The sequence below is a fragment of the Copadichromis virginalis genome, linkage group LG17 (assembly GCF_057382275.1).
Source record: "Copadichromis virginalis isolate Kocher_CV1m ecotype Utaka linkage group LG17, C_Virginalis_male_GT1.1, whole genome shotgun sequence".
Classification (NCBI taxonomy): domain Eukaryota; kingdom Metazoa; phylum Chordata; class Actinopteri; order Cichliformes; family Cichlidae; genus Copadichromis; species Copadichromis virginalis.
In genome coordinates this window covers 8,772,354-8,787,552 of record NC_140634.1, presented here as the reverse complement: position 1 = coordinate 8,787,552, position 15,199 = coordinate 8,772,354, and the positions used below count along the sequence as shown (strand labels likewise).

General features: G+C 38.5%; 1 protein-coding gene across 1 annotated transcript in view; it reads right to left on the bottom strand.

Annotated features, from left to right (window-relative positions):
• The window catches only part of LOC146688950 (contactin-associated protein-like 4), a 130,619-nt gene that overhangs the window by 101,759 nt on the left and 13,661 nt on the right, over nt 1-15,199 (bottom strand). The gene's annotated exons all lie outside the window — the stretch shown is intronic.

Sequence of the window (15,199 nt, the reverse complement as noted above, 5' to 3'; positions counted from 1 at the left end):
ACGGGCCTTTATTAGAAAATGTAAATTCTGCAGTAGTAATATAAAGTGTATATAAAATACTGACAAATGTTTGAGTATATTCATTCAGTCTTTAATATAATCAGTGTTATGCTTATTAAAGAAACACTGGACAAATTTTACCAGACCATTAATACAGGGTTTAAAGTAATAAAGGGGAAAAATCTGATTGTGATACATTGATCACAATTACACAATGTGTACACAATTACTACAACTTGCAGCAGTGAAGTGTGCATATGAACTATACAATTTCATTGGTTTTCTGCTTTAATACTGACGCTGCTAGGATGAATCTTAAATATTGAATCAATGAACACAGAAAATAAATCATTTCTCTGTTACCGAACAAGGTCAAATGCTGGCGTACTGAACCTTAGTGATGTAAATTTATTAAAAAAATTCAGCACTAATGCCAACAGGTATTCAGTAGAAATACTAGATATAACCATATCAGAAAAAAGTCTTGTTATTGCAACATATGTAACACATACTTTTATTTGTAATTGATCGTATACATTTATGACGAACAGCATCATAAATGCTGTTTCTCATCATCAGTTATAAGCGGTATCCATGACATTTTGTCTGATGTACGTACACTACAAGTGCGTCTAGCGAGTTCTAGCAACAAATCAGCCACAAAATGCTTGGGCTTCTAAACTGATAACCTTTAAGACCCAAAGGATTCACTGCCAAAGGCAAGATGCCAAAAGAAACCAGAGATCCTCTTTCCATGATTCAGTGGTCCAGGACAAATTTTAAAATATGTCAGAAATATAAACAATACCAGTGAAGTGATTTTAATGTTGTGGCTCCCTGTGTTTAAATTGCTGTAGCGTATATCTGCCAATGCTACTTCACAGCTGTTGTTTTTTTGAAGTGCAAGAACACATTAGTGAACAGGATTACCCTTCGGTGGAGGACCCAGACTCGATATTTCTGTCTGTCAGAATATGTCATGCTGAAGAACCCTTTAGTGAAGAACTGAGGGCTGCTGTTCTCCTCATGACTGAAGTACTTATAAGACAGAGGCTGTGACTAATATGTCATTTATTCACAGGGAAGCCGTTTCCCCAGAACACCTGACTATTAGATCATTACAAATGTTCACTCATTTCTATGACTATTGTGTAATCTAACATTTTTTAATGGATTTCCACCACGAAGAGTCGGCCTAAATTATTCACAATCCCTTCAGAGATGCCTGGTCCTGTCTCCCAACCATGACAACAAGGCTTCCTCTGAGATTACTTTGTCAACATTATTGTACTTCATTTCAAGCACAGAGGGATTTTCATTACCTGAGACTATAAACCAGAGACTGTTGACAGTTTTGAATAGCCTGTCATATCCACCTAAGCCTTTTCCATCTAAAACCGCTCTTCCCTGCAAGTACTTGAGAGTTTGTGCATTTCTATTCAAGCTCAGGTGAATTTATTGTCGGAAATCTATTCTTTACTTTGGGTAGCCCTGTGCAAGAAATTGGATAATCACAACTGTCATTTCTTTCAGTAGTCCATGTTTTAAAACAACAGCAATACTTAAAAAAAATACTACACCACCAAACAGTTGCACAAAGTAATAAAGTAATATTAGTCAACTACGGAAAACAGGAAAACATCCAGGCATTTTCTTTGAAGCCGTGATGCACTGATGCAGATCCCATATGGACAGCAGTGACTTGTAAGCCCTTCATAACATAGGAAACAGTAAACATGTTTCTCACCTACAGAAAAATGAAGATTAAAGAACAGATAATTAAGCTGTGCAGTATAAAATGACAGTGGGAATGACAAGGTGTTCAGGAAATGTATAATCTCACTATAAGATTATAAGCTGTGCAGTATAAAATGCCAGGATGTTTTCCTTAGTTTACTAATATTACATAACCTTGTTCATCTGTCCTCCTTAACAAGTGAGCCAAATCTCAACAAACCTTTGCACAACATTGTCACACCTAAAGCAAATATTAACATCTATGTTTTAAAAAAAGATTTATTATAAATCCCAACTTGTTTGATTTTCATATTTATACCCCCCTGCAAGTAAGCCACATTCTCCAACTGCCTTTTTCTCCCACATATCCGTAAATAACTTAACAGATACCAGAATTTGTGTCTGCAATACTGAATAAAGAATGTGAAAAAGCTGTTGTTTCCCACCTTATGGATGTGGATTTTGCTAGTTATGCTAAAGAGCTTTTTCTAACTTCTCATTTTGAACAGCAATTACGTAGTGTAGCTAAGTTACATGTAGCTAGCTAGCTTTAGCTTGTTAACAGACTAAAGTTTTAGCCTAGGTATAGCTAGCAAAATAATCAATGAATATCTTAGTCAGTCAGGTTAGCAAAGCAGACTAATTTAATGACCCATTATATTACAAACTTATTTCTTATGCAGGTCGTTATTTTAACAAAATAAAGTAATATAAAGGTACAAAGAAAGGCATGCAACTACTGTCATGGCTATGTTTAATTCCTTGCTGGAGGGGAGAGGGAGGGGAAACAGGGATACAAAGGAGGGCGGGAACAACTAATCTATAGTGCCTTTTTCACTGTGCAATATTTTTGTGTTAATATCCAACAGTGCAATAGACTCACAATAGTTGAAATGTGCAATTCCCTTGTATATTCTTATTTCTATTTATTCTATTTATCCCTATTGTATACTCTGTATTTATATATGTATCTTTATTTATATATGTGTATATGTGTATATATGGTATATTTCTGCTCACATTCTGCAACTTCTGTCGGTGCTGTGCTACTGAAAGCTGAATTTCCCAGAGAAACCCACCCGAGGGATAAATAAAGTTTCATCTAATCTAATCTAATCTAATCTAGCAAATGGATAAAACTGTGCTGTTCATGTGGCAGCATGAACTCTTGGACAACAAACGTCAATAATCCCATCATAAACAGTAGAGACTGGTAGTTTGGAAGAATAGATGTGCAGTAAATCACAAGTCTGTCAGTCAGAAGACTGCAGTTTGTGTCCTGTTTGGAATCTTAGCATTTTGAGTTTGTTTTCACTTGCTAAATAATCTACAGTTTTTACTCCCTAGAGTTAAACTATGCTGCACAACATTAACCCTGCTGCTTAAAATGATGCTTACTCAGTGCATTTAAATGCAGCACCCAGGGGTCCTCTGCAAGCATCCATATGTGACGAGTTGGCAGTGAGACTTGGCCTAATAACCTCGTGTCATCATCCACTGTGGCAAAAGGCACACATGTGACACTCCAGAGGCTTCAAGGAAACAGTACAGTTGTCTCGTGTGTGCCTGCTTCAGCAGATACTTGCTCGAGCCAACCTACAGTGGGTGAGCATGGACTCAAGCCCGAGCGACTGGATTCTGATTCTATTTCACTAAATGTGCACAGTCATCATCAATAACTGGGGATTTCAGCTGTTTTTTAAGCAGTGAATCTTTGCAGATTTTCATTTCAGTTCATTTATGGAAACAACATATAACCCATGCAACCTAACACATTTCATATCATTCTGATGCTGCTTCACCTGCGTCTAGCTTAGTCTAAAGCAGACAGAGATACTAAACAAGATATAGATGATGACCGAAAGGGCATGAGTGCTGTAAAACATCATCAGATTTCTGAATAAGCAAGTCTGATTTTCTTCAGAGTTGCTGTGACATTTGAAAGGTGGCTGTGAGGGGGAAAAAAGTACTGATTAACACAGGCAAACATGATATAACATGATATAGCAATCATATATAAGATGCTTTGAAATCCCAGCCACTAACTAACTTTATTAGACTAAAAAACAGCTTCAAGTTTTGCTTAGAACTTTTACTGAGGACTAAACTGACAGAAGGACTAACTGGATTTGATTGTGGAACAATAATGCAAACACTGATAGAGCCTGTACTACCGGAAACCTAATATAACACTATTACAAGTAAACTAAAGCTATGCTTGAAATAAGTCTATTATTTTGAGTCCCTGAATTCTGAGCGTTAATTATTTAAGTGTATGTTTTTGTCACTTAGTAAATTTCCACAAAGAAGTGGAATAAGGCTGTTTCAAGAACACTGTTTCTCTCAGCAAACCCACAAATCAAACACATAACACCTACAGACCCTGCTCCTTTGCCATGAAGCTCCCAGTGCATAGTTTATGTGCTAATGTTAATACCAGAGAGCTGAGTGTTGGCAACTTTTACTCACTGTGTGTCTCAACAATTGGCATCTTTATATGCAGTACTTTTGCCAGATTTACTAATCTAAGTATGAGCGCAACCCCTGAATAGCGCTAATAGGTGTGATTAATTGCACCACTTTCTAAACACAAGCACAATCAGTCCATTTCAATATGAAGTGCAAAAACTAAGACGTGCTTTTTTCTGCACTAAATATTGGTGCAATTAGTAGTAGACTGAGTGTCAAAAACATTAGCAAATCATTTTGCACACTTTAATTAAATATTCTTTTTCTTCTATTTTGTGCCGGATTACCTTGTGAATAATAAGGAAGTCTGGCATTTATAGACTATATCAGAGATAACACAGTGGTTGGAGTGGATGGTAAGTATGTAAAACATACAACTATAATATCAGAGACCAGTGTTTGCATCCAGAGTACAGCTCCCTATCTAGTTAGTTTTAGGCATCCAAAGCACTTCAGTTCAAGATATTGAATACTGAGTGGTATCTAACATTTTAATAAATGACAGATAAGAAAGATCAAGTTAAATACTTTCTGTCGTGGTCCTGGGTCTGACCCAGAGCTTTTGAGTTCTTGAACATGTTCACTATTTGTTTGTTTTATTTTTTGTATCTTTGTATTTTCCTTAGTATTTAGCTCTAGTGCTTAGTTGCTGTTGTTATGTGTATTGGAATTCATTATGCTTCTAGGTTTAATGTCTTTATATTTATTAGTGTCTCTTATTTCTTCGTTGCAGGTTTTGATTATTTAATATTTGCTTGTATTGTGACATGGACACAGAAAAAGCATCACATTTACAATCACATTCTTTCCTCACAGCCTGTTTAGAATCACCAGTTAACCTAACATGGATGTTCTTGAGACAGTGTGAAGGCCAGAGTACCTGGAGAAAGGCCACACAGATATGGGGAGAAGATGCAAACTCCACACAGAGAGGCCCAAAAGCTTGTTTGCCAACCAACCTACTACCGAGCCCACTCATTTTTGTACATCATACTTAGTTGTAATTTTATGTATTCAGTTCATTTGGAAATTTAATTCAGTGGACTTTAGTTGGTTCAGTTAAATATGTGTCTCTGCACAGTTAATCACTACATGCGATATGAGAGGTCAGCATGTCGCCATTCCTAAAGATGGCCCCAAATAATCCACAAAATCATGAACTTGCCCAGACAAACCAAAGCATACCTCTTTAAGTCCTCTCTGTGTTCTTTGGCACAGTCGAGGTAACCGCTAAGCTAAACTCCAGCTACTAAACTGATACCAGAACAACTTATGCTGTCATTGAACGGAACTGAGCTACAATTGATCTTTTCCTAAACCCTTTTGGAGCAAGCTCACTTCTCCTGTTGTGTCTTCCTATCTCTCTTTTCCCTGCAGAAGTTGTGAAATAAGACTATTCTGTTGAGTCATCCATAATCATTACTATTTCGTGGCCATGAAAGTCAAAGGAAACGTTTGCGTGGTAATGCAGTTTGGCTGAGAACGATATGAATCCTGTGTCTTCTTTGGCTGCAGACCACAGCCTGACAGTCTGACAGCTCAAGTGAGATGCTGTGCTGCAGGGCTGACTGCTAACAATGAGAGAAACGTTAGTTCCTCCATACCAGCCCTTCATCTGTCTATTAGCAACACACCAGGCCAGTAATTCTGCTGACTCATGATCGAAGCCCTCCAAAGTTACAAAATCACATTAAGCTATAAAACACTCATAAATTCACCTTCCCATGCAACATAATTAACCGCTCTTTTTTGACACGGCATGAAAACATCACTGCTGTTTGGCATTGCTGTGTTAACTGCATTGATGTGAGGATTCATGGGAGGCAGACCCAATCAGTAAATTATATCATCAAAAGGAACTGTGCTGCAACAAGGCCACAATTAAAACATGTATCTGTAAGCTTTAACCCTTACCACATTACAGCACATGCTGAAACTAGTAATTTAAAAAAAAATTAATGAACACATTGGTAGTAAGCAGGAAAACTTAAGACCATTCACTATGAAATATGTCAGTCTTATGTAGATTGGAAGAATTGCTGCTGGTTACATCACACTTACTAATGGACCCAGAAGGAGACATGTGGATTATGTGATGCAAATATCATTAATGGATCATTTTTGCATTTCAAAATAGGGACAAATACACTGAATGGCATACTTGTCTTTATAGACATTCTCCCTGAGAGAATATTAAGTGATATTAAAAACAAACAAACAGACTTACAAATTATTATCTGCTTCCTCCTTTCCTTTTTGCCTCCAGCATTCATCCTCAGCATTGGGTAAGAAGTTAGTCCTAAAGATTTTTGCAAAGCATTGTTTTTTCTTTCTTTTTTTCCTTTTAAAGGTACATTATCTAAACCTGAAGTTTCACAAATTCTGTCAGACAATTTGGATGTATTACAACAACTCATACAGATCTAAAAACAACTATTGTTTGTAACATTTTAATGACAGTAACCATTGCCTTTATAAACTACAGTGGCAATGATTCACCACTCCCTCTGAAGTTATCAATGGACAAGAGTTACAGTCCCTATGGCCACTAGAAGGCTTTGTCACTTGAATGAACATCATTACTGGGCATCTGCTAGAATGACTGTTGTTCCTCTGCCAAGATGAGGAGCCAAGATGGAGCCTCAAAACAAGTTTGTCTGCTGTGGTGTTTGTTCATTTCTCTATCGGCAAGATTTTGCAAAACCCAGAGCTGAATTTCACAAAAAAATGGTGGAACTTGGACAAAGAAAAAAACAAAAGAAATTTAAAGTGGACCTGAAGAGCTTTCTAAAAAAACATATGGTCATGGCCTTAGAAGATGATTACACTGTGCACAACAGTGTTCCCCAACCACTATGCCGCGAGAAATGATCAGGTGTGCCGTGGAAGATAATCTGGTTCAATCTGATTAGTACTCTGAGCCAGCGGTCCCCAACCTTTTTTGCGCCACGGACTGGTTTATGCCCGACAATATTTTTCATGGACTGGCCTTTAAGGTGTCGCGGATAAATACAACAAAATAAAACTAGTACCGGTACCGAAAAAAAGAAGATTTATTCATAACACGCTTGAAAAGACCCAGGAAAACAGTTAACGATAAAAACGATAACAAAAGAATGCTGAAAACCGATAAAAACCCTGAAAACCATAAATTTCATACCTGAGCCTCAACTCTCGCGGCCCGGTACCAAACGACTCACGGACCGGTGTGTTGGGGACCGCTGCTCTAAGCGATCAGCGTAGCGTGCAGAACAATTACATTCTCTTCCAGTAGAGGGCAGTACAACTACCTGCTCTAATTAAATAGGTTGCCAACTGCCAGTAAAACAGAAGAAGATGAACAAGAACTTATATAATAGTCGTGCTGTGAGTGAGACAATGCAGCATGTAATAGCAATAGATAAATATTTGAAAAGAAAAAGTAATCAATTTAATTCTAGATGAAGGCCCTAGCATGAGTAGTAGACAGAAGAAAGCAAAAATGGTATACTGGGGACAAACGGAGCCAATTCCGCTATACCTGGTGCACGGGGAAAATTATTATGTTTTTCTGTGATGTTTTGTTTGGTGGTGTGCCGTGTGATTTTTCTAATGTGAAATATGTGCCGTGGATTCAAAAGGTTGGGAAGCACTGCTGTACAAGACTTATTATTTTGTTGAGAGCACAGTCCCTTCGATTGGGTTGGAACTTCTCCATTGACATTAACTGCAAATATAGAGACATTTACTGATGGTATACTTCATATTTGATTTGATTATATTTTTTACTCCCAAAACTCCACTCAAGGAGAATATGCAAACTCCACAACTGGTGTGGTCAAACCTTCTTGGTGCAAGGCAGCACTGCTAAACACTGTCCACACTAGGAGCCTAAGAGCTACTTGACATGTTCCTCTGTTTTCTCAGTTCTTGCAGGACATTTACCCTCCAGAGACAGTACATATCTTGACCACAGAAAAGTTTTTTTTCACTGAAAAAGTTCATCTACTTCAACCAGTCATTTTTACTGATCAGTGTCAAATTACACACAATCCAGCAATAGGGAGCCACAAGCCAGCGTATTCATAGTGTCAGTCCCAAGCCTGGATAAATGGGGAGGGTTGCATCAGAAGGGCATTCATCATAAAATCTTTACCAAGTCAAACATGCAGATAATAAAGAATGTCTGTGCAGGATCGTTAAGGGCCCCGGTTAACAACGACCGCCTCTGGTGCTGTTGGCCAACAGGGTGTCAGCGGAAAATCTCCTACTGTTGGACAAAAATAAAAGAGATGAGAAGGAAAAGTGTGTTAGGAGGTAGTAAGAAAGAAGGAAAGGCAGGCTTGCTGAGGTGAGAGTAGGGACTTTAAATGCACGGTTTATTACTAGTAAGGTGACAGAGGTGTCTGTTATAATGGAGAAAGGTATATACAGGGTGGGCCGTTTATATGGATACACCGTAATAACATGGGAATGGTTGGTGATATTAAAGTCCTGTTTGTGGCACATTAGTATATGTGAGGGGGCAAATTCCTCAAGATAGGTGGTGACCATGGTGGCCATTTAGAAGTCGGCCATCTTGGATGCAACTTTTGGTTTTTCAATAAGAAGAGGGCCATGTGACACATCAAACTTATTGGTAATGTCTCAAGAAAAATAATGGTGTGCTTGGTTTCAATGTAACTTTATTCTTCCATGCTGTCAGGGACCAAGCAGTAAAGCATAAAGGACACAGGTGGTTTTAATTCAAAAAACGGGTTTTATTGACCCAAAAATATGAAAATATATTTAACAAAGCCAAAACTTAAACAGGCCGACCAATAAAAGAGGTCAACTCAATAGACTAAACTCAAGATAATAATTAACAGAACCTCAAACAAACATATGACAAACTGACCTCCTGAAATGACACACAGGGGGACTTAAATACTGGTTTAGCTAAACCAAATGACACACACGGGGGAAAACAAGATGGCTGCCATATAACCAACTAATACAAAACATTTAAACAAACATGAAACACTCCCCAGGCAATGAAGCATGTGGTGCAATCCAATTAGGCTGTCAGTAGTACTTCAGGTCTCCCAGCCCTTTGCCACACCTTTTGCCAGACAGGAGGAGACACCAACCCCCAGGTAACTCAAACAAAGAAAGATATATTAATATAACATAAAACAGAACTTTGACCTTGCAAGGTTAATATGTGTGCACGCCATATAAACATTGGAAGGTGTGATGGAAAAATGAATACATTTAATAAAGAAACGATATTGAACAATAAATAGAATATTTTAAAGTAGTGACTGTAAATTAAACTAAAGTGAATCAACGGGTGGTGAGGTGTGGAGCTTACCATGTGTGGCATACCATCACACACGCGTTATTTACAAGTTTCTCTTTGTTTACAGCCATTGACATGTTGAAGAGGTTAACACGTGAGGAGCGGATCGAAATTGTGTTGATATCTGGTGTACGCAGTAACCGGGTCATTGCAGCAGATTTCAATGCAAGACACCCTACGAGACCACCCATCTCCCATGCTACAGTTAGCAAACTGCTTGCTAAGTTTCGTGAAACTGGTTCAGTGTTGGATTTGCCAAAATGTGGACGCAAGAAAACTGTCACTAATGAAGAAACATCAGTGGCTGTCCCAGCTTCATTCAGCAAGAGCCCACAGCGTAGCACTCGCCGCATGTCAGTGGAGAGTGGCATTAGTCCAACATCCCTTCGGTCCCTTAGCTACTCACAAATGGCACCCTTACAAACTCCAGCTACTGCAGCATCTCAACGAGGATGACCCAGAATTTGCAGAATGGGCAAAACAAAAATTGGAACAGGACCCTCAGTTCATGCAGAAGATTTTGTTCAGTGATGAGGCAAACTTTTATGTGAATGGTGAAGTTAACAAACAAAACCACCGCTATTGGTCTGACACTAACCCACATTGGATGGATCCCTCCAAGACTGTTGCACAACAAAAGTGATGGTTTGGTGTGGTATATGGGGTACAATGATAGTGGGTCCATTCTTCATCAATGGAAACCTCAAGGCCACTGGATATTTAAAAATTGCTACATGATGATGTGTTTCCCTCTTTATGCACTGAAGCTGGCACGTTCCCTGAGTTTTTCCAGCAAGATGGTGCACCACCACATTATGGGTGCCAGGTCCGAGCATTCCTAGATGAACAGTTTCCTGGAAAGTGGATTGGTCGTCGTGGGCCAGTTGAATGGCCCCCAAGGTCTCCCAATCTGACCCCCTTAGACTTTTATCTTTGGGGTCATCTGAAGGCAATCGTCTATGGTGTGAAGATACAAGATGTGCGGCACCTGAAACTACGGATACTGGATGGCTGTGCAGGCATTTCTCCTGCGGTGTTGCTATCAGTGTGTGAAGAGTGGGAGAAGAGGGTTGTATTGACAATCCAACACAATGGGCAGCACATTGAACACATTTTATAAGTGGTCAGAAACTTGTAAATAACTCATGAAAGAATAAAGTTACGTTGAAACCAACCATTGTTTTTCTTATGACATTACCAATAAGTTTGATGTGTCACATGGCCCTCTTCCTATTGAAAAAACAAAAGTTGTATCCAAGATAACCGACTTCTAAATGGCCACCATGGTCACCACCCATCTTGAGGAGTTTGCCCCCTCACATATACTAATGTGCCACAAACAGGACTTTAATATCACCAACCATTCCCATGTTATTACGGTGTATCCATATAAATGGCCCACCCTGTATATTGTGTGTGCAGGAGATCAGATGGGAGGGAACCAAAGCCAGGAGCATCAGTGGTGCATCTTACCATGGTATAGAAAGGAAATGAAATAGAATAGATCATGAATAGATCAACAGAAAAGATCATGAGCTTGAAGCTGGGAATCAAAGTGCTGATATTGAATGTTGTTAGTATGCATGCCCCACAGGTTGGACGTTCAGAAAAATTAGAGGAATTGGAGAAGATTTAAATGGACATGTAGGTGAAGGGAACAGGCGTAGATGAGGATGTGTTGGGTAGGTATGGTGTTAAAGAAAGATGTGCAAAAGGGCTGATGGTATTATAGCAGGTATCACAACAGACTTGTAAACCTTCTCTTTCACTCTATCCTTCTGTCACGAATCACCCGTAGCACTTTAGCACTTCCACCCACTCCTGCACTCTCTTCTCCACCTATCCAATAAAGCCTTGATTGATTGATTGATTGATTGATTGATTGATTGACAAGAGAGGTGGAGAAGAGAGTGCAGGAGTGGGTGGAAGTGCTAAAGTGCTACGGGTGATTCGTGACAGAAGGATAGAGTGAAAGAGAAGGTTTACAAGACTGTTGTGATACCTGCTATAATGTATGGCTTCAGGACAGTGGCACTAAAGAATAACAGGAGGCAGAGCTGGAGATGTTGAGATTTTCATTGGACGGACAAGATTAGAAAAGAGTACATCAGTGGGACAGCTGAGATTGAGTGGTTTGGAGACACAGTTAGAGAGGCAAGGTTAGGTGTATATGCGTTGAAAGATGAATAGAAAGGATGTTGGATGGGTAGCTGCCCGACATGAGGAAAAAATGTGGAAATAAATTCACGAATGTCATGGAGTCTAGTGTAGTGACAGGTTGGTATGAAAGAGGAGGCTGCTAAGGATATAGCAAAATGGAGGTAGATGGGCTGCTGTGGTGACCCCAAATATGAGGAGCCTAAAGAAGAAGAAGAAAAAAAAGGTGTTAAATCACATATAAAATGTGAACTTCCAGAAGCGAGGGGTGAATTCTTTTATATTCAGGCACAATAATTTGTGTGACAGGCAATCATTTCTAAATAACGTTTTATTGTAATGTTTCACACTAAAATGTTCTATCGACATGCCTTTGACTTATATTTTATTGTATATATTGATCTGTGAGAAGCAGATTTTCCTTGGATGACATCCTGCAACTGAAAAACCTTTCTGTTTCTCAAGGCCTGTCTGATAAATAATAGCCCACAATGACAATATTGCTTCTCATACAAAGTGACATTGAGGGTTCCTTTCACAATCTTTTTTTCTCTTTGTGGTTTTCACCTTCCATCAGCCTTCCATCAGTTTTAACAAAACTTAACAGAACAGAACATGCTAATAAAAACACACATTACTGTAACTATGAGTAAACACTACTACAAAGCAAAGCAAACACACTCAACAAAAAAGGCACTACTGAGAACAACAAAGGAATCATTTCAGTTGATGACTCAGTCCAGTTCAATTCAATTCAGTTTCTAATCATTCTAATCTAAATCTAAATAATTCTAAATAATTCTAATTACAACAACAGGCACCTTGAGGTGCTTTCTATTGTAAAGGAAGACGCCACAATAATACAGAGAAAACCCCAACAATTAGATGATGTCCCTGTGACCAAGCACTTGGCAACAGTGGGAAGGAAAAACTGCCTTTTAACAGGAAGAAAACTTCCAGGAGGGAGCAGCAGCCATCTACCGCAGCCGGTTGGGGTATTCAGCATATTTTAAGAGGTTCTTACATATTCATTAAACTGAAAACAGAGAAGGTCACCGACTATGATTAGGTTCAATGTGACAATGATTTCCTGTTTAACTGGTTGAGAGAGGAACAAAGGAGAATGCGATACATGCGATACTGCACACAGGGTAACATGATTAACAGTCAAATTTTTGTTTTTTGTTTTTCACCAAAAAAATTCAGTTTGTTTTTCTCGAGGCAGTTCAAAGTGGATTTATACAATAATACAAGCAGTTAAGTAGGTTACTATTCACCTACCACCCTGCTACTCCACCCCCAGCCTTTGTTACAGTAATACCATACAGAGAGAGATTGTGATGCAGGACTGAACAGGACTTCATTGCTGGGACTTGTGTTGTTGTGCACCACAGAGCAGCAGCTGTGTGAAGGTGAGATGAGGAGAGACAAATGAATCCGAATACACACACACACATACACACACAAAGAAAACCCACTGATGGATGAAATGAGAGAAGGACCTGGGAGTGTCACTGAATGGATTAAAGACGAAGGGCGCAGGCAACGAATGTCCATGCAGGGCAGTGAACCAAACTCCTCCACTTTCTTGTTGATTTCTTGTGCCTTCCACCACCATATGCTGATCTCCTCAGCTTCTCCTCCATTACGTTAACAGAAATACAGCGTATTCTTCTAAGGATCAGCTCGTATGACCCTTCCTTTAATAATAAATGACTTTGTAGCCATATCATGTATTTAATTTGAATGGAAGAACACATTATTCTCCACATGAGATTGTCAAAAGCAGTTGGAAAACCTTAAAACTGTGCAGGGCAGTAGGGAAGATCTTGGGCTCAAAGCAAGCACATAAACATTAATTCCACTAAAATATTGATGCAACTCTTGCATTACTCACTGCAATAATCGATATTGTTAAGATGGCAATGGCTTAGATGATTATGTCAAAGGTGTTGCGTATGCTGACAAAACCCACAGGGAGTTATGTAAAGCTGTTTCCTTCAGCTCTAAGGAATATTTTAGCACCTTTTAAGTCACTGTTTTGGTTTCTTAGCTTGTCACTAACAAGTGTTTCAGCAAAACAAAGCAGAAAAACCCTGCAGTTCACTTCATTAGGCATTAAATGGTTAAAACTGCTTCCTCAGGATGGCAAAGCTGAGGTACGAGCCAGAGAAATTTTGTTTACATTTTGAAAGTGGCCAAATACATGTTCATGCTCTCTCTGGGAAGTTCCAGGTCAACAAATCTGTTAATCACGAATTGTTTTTTGACAATTAGCCACCGTTTAAATCCTAACATGTTTACCTTTGATTTATATTACCCGAGAACAGCAGAGCACATCCCAATATTTTTGCACAGTTTCTGTGCCTCTTGAGCTACCTGATAACTGAAGGAACCTAATCATACTTCCGTGTCAGTGTTAATGGGTGGCTCAGCTGGTGAGGTGACACAGGGAAAGTCTTTATGTCATTAAAACTACTCGCATTACATGAAGTTCATGTGTAGAACAGACAAGAACACAATAACAGTAACTTTCATAGTTTTTTGTATGTAAGTGAGGGATGTAGCAGAGTGGTGGATCTGACTGACAAATCAAGGTACACGGCGTGCTAATATAGTAGCGACTTGTCAACAGCAAGGCAAGAATACTTTGGGGCCTTTCTTGTCACTAACAAAACACCTGATGAGTTTATGGGCTTGGTTGCAACCAACTTGATCTTTATTATGGTCCTTCTGAGCTGATAGACAAGCAATATTAAGGCTGTTCTCCCAGAGTCTTCTATGAAGAAGCAGTCAGAAAATTGTTATCATGGATTATCCTGACCACCCTGCACAACACTTAGTGGGTGGGCAGCAGAGAAGCATCTGTAACAGACTGATTAACTCCACTCCAAGGACAGATACAGGGAATCTTTATAGCACACGCTGTGACTTTCTATGATACAATAAAACACAGAGAATTATCTACCAGATATATAATATCAATAATATATTGTACAATAACATATTGTGTAATATATTATTGATATTATTTCTATGTATTACTATTTGTATTGCTATTTTTTACTTAGTTTATTTTGTTTTTAATATAACAAATTATCATTAGTGTCATTATTATTAGTATAATATGCTGGACAGATATGGAACTCCAAAGTGTTCAAAATTAAATAAATAAATAAGTCATGATGAAATAAATAACTATGTGAATAAATAAGACACAGATATGTAATGTGAGAATGATATTGTGAAATAATTGAACACATTTTGAAATAAATGCTCATTATTGTGAAATATATTCCATTCTGCTATATAAATTTACTTATTATTGTGAAATATTATTTCATGGTCTTTATTTTTCACAATAACAGAGATTATTCCTGAGGCATTTTATTTATTTCCAGCCGTTTTTATTCCAAAATGTCCTTTTTTTCAAAGTCAGTCTTTATTTCAAAATCCCGTTTTTCCCGATGGTCTATTTATTTCATAATGCGACTTTTCAGCAGAATGACTTTGTCT